The sequence below is a fragment of the Cygnus atratus genome, chromosome 17 (genome assembly GCF_013377495.2).
Source record: "Cygnus atratus isolate AKBS03 ecotype Queensland, Australia chromosome 17, CAtr_DNAZoo_HiC_assembly, whole genome shotgun sequence".
Classification (NCBI taxonomy): domain Eukaryota; kingdom Metazoa; phylum Chordata; class Aves; order Anseriformes; family Anatidae; genus Cygnus; species Cygnus atratus.
The window spans coordinates 4,477,528-4,480,280 of record NC_066378.1 but is presented as its reverse complement, the minus strand read 5'-3'; positions in this window follow the sequence as shown (position 1 = coordinate 4,480,280).

Here is a 2,753-nt window from a genome sequence, read left to right as displayed (position 1 = left end):
GTTTTATTATCAAATTGGTTTGGATTCAGATTGCAGAAATATATCAGTAATCACAAGAAGTCTGATTTCTATTTTATTTTAATGTCAAGTTTAATAAAGATTGTATAAACACATTTGAATACTTTGCCTTGTCCTCTGTGCACTTTAATACAACTTTGATGCATTTTTCTGCTGTTATTTTCTTCATTTCTCCTGAAGTAGTGGGCAGTCTGATAACAGTGTATGACAGCCATTTCATAAAGCTGGGCTCCTGGCATTCTCCAATATAATATATCTCCAGGGTAGGCATTCCTTGCCATTTGAGGCACGGATGTCCATGGTTCCTCCAGATTTTTTTTTTATTGATGAATAATAGTCTGTCTCAACTAACTGTCCCAATGTAATCCTTTCTCCACTACATGTAATAAAGTGGATTATTTAATACTGAGAACTAGTGCATGAAGGCATAAATAGGTAGAAAATAGGAAAGTTGTTCTTATTTTAGATTTATTGGTCTGTATTCTGCTTATTACACTCTATTACCAAAGTAATAGATTGTAGAGTCCAGTGAGCAGAATGGAAGACAGATAAGACTCCTAAAGCCTGAATTCTGAAATCTATACATCTCTTACCTTTGTTTCCATGTATTGAATTATATCTGTCATTAAGTGTACATCATGAACAATACAGCAATATGGTGGGATAAAGCCAGCCTAATGTGATTTCAAGGAGCATACAGGGAAAGAAAGAAATCCAAATATTTTCATGATAGAAGTGCTAGTAGAGGGAGCCTGCAGAGTTCCATGAAAAGGGTGGTAAAATTGTCATTGGCAAAAGAAACACAGAGAAGCAGTTCTCTTAATAGTTTTTTATTTATTTACCATTTTACTGTTCTTCCTGCTGAGATCGCTAAATGCTTTATTGGCCTGAATGACATTAACATCATCACCTCTGTGATATCTGAGTTGTTATATGTTCACCCCTATTTCTGTGCTTGGGGAAAATAAGGTTATGCAAGTGACAAAACTGATTATTTGTGCCCTGGGAGCTTGGCACATGACTCTGAAAAATCCAAGGTAATTGTCATTTATATATTGTTTTCATAGGGTTGGATTCCAGCTATTTGTGCAAACCCTGAGTATCTCAGTGGGAAAGAACTTACTTGAATGCATGCTTTTAATGTTCCCAATATATATCCATTTTATGCTTTGAGTAGTCTGTTGTAAATATGTGATAATGTAACTGAAAATGTGATTTTTACAGAGCAGAGTGGTGTGTGGGTTTTTTTTTTGTGCCTCCTTTCCTACTTTTGAATTAGAACCACCAAAAATTTTCAGAACCAAGAGGGGGAGGCTGTCTTTTGACTGAGACACAGGCATAGCTTCACAAGTTTCTCCTTACCACCGTTTGCAGTTACATTCAGAAGAATGAATGTTTTCCTCTTTATCACCAAAGATTGTGTTTGTTAAGCTTTGGGACCCTCAGTGACAGTGAGGCTAAGGTGTAACAGCTATTAAGAACTGAACTAACCGGCTGCAGAGCTGGAAGGTATGGTGTGATAATGCCATAGGACATAATGGGTTTAAATTATAGGCTGGCTGTTTCTCTCTCTCTCTCTCTCTCTCTTCCCCCCCCCCTCCATTCCTATTCTGGTACGGAGAAATAGGGCTGTGTCATTCTCGTTCATTCCTCCATTTCCCCTTCACTTATACACTCTTTCTATCATCAGGGTGAGGATGAGTTGGAGAACAGGAACAGCTCTGGAGTTCAGTTAATGAAGGAGTTTCCCACTAGGTGGTAGTGAAGAGAATCATGTCACGCAACTGGTCAGTGCACACTTTAATTATTTTCTCAACAAGGGGAATCCCACAAGGATCTTACAAGCAGAACAGCCTAGCATAGCTGTGAGCTATACTGTCAAAACTGGATCTCTTGATTTTTGCATTCCCTAGTTGTTTCCATGCCATTTGCTGCTCCTAAAACCAACCTGCATTAACAACTCTACCTGTCATGTCCTTTCCTGAAAGCTGAAGTGAGTCTACATGAATCTGCTCTGGTTTTCTTTCCACCTCCATTATAAAGGCATCAAGACATGGTTAGTTAAATGTCATCTAATGACATTTAAGCTCTTTGGAGCTGAGGACTCTTTGTAGCCAGTACTTTCATCTGATTCTTCACCATACATTCCTGTGTTCTGGGAACTACATAAAAGAAAATGTTTTTTTTTTGTTTGCTGCTAGTTTTGAAATACTTTGACAGGTCTAGATAGTGCATCAGTCTACATCCAAGACACCAGAAAGAACAGCTATTTTGGAAGGGCTTTGTAATGCCAGAGTAAATTGTCACTGAAATTCAGAGTAAAGCTCTCTTGTAGGTCCAAAGAAAGTATACACAAAAGAGATGCTGGGAAAGTTATCTGCAGAATACAAGCTGTGCTCCCCTTTAGAGTGAGGGCAGATGTTGAGTCTGCAAGGACGAATAAGTTTCTCCTGTGAATTCATCTGACCACTGTAACATGATAGAGCAAGCTTGCAAAACCATTCAGTAATTTACACACAAAGCCTGAGCTGCTGGAAAAAAAATACTTTAGTGCTCATCAACTAAGAATCACTTTTGTCAAATTAATGTGTTGCCAATTTTGCAAGACTGAGAAACTGGAAGCTGTTTCAGTAAGGATACAAAGCAGGGATATTGTTTTATAGATATCAGTGTCTTTTACATTGTCTCAGAAAAAAACTAAGAAAGGATATTTAGTATCAAGACAATATTGAAAC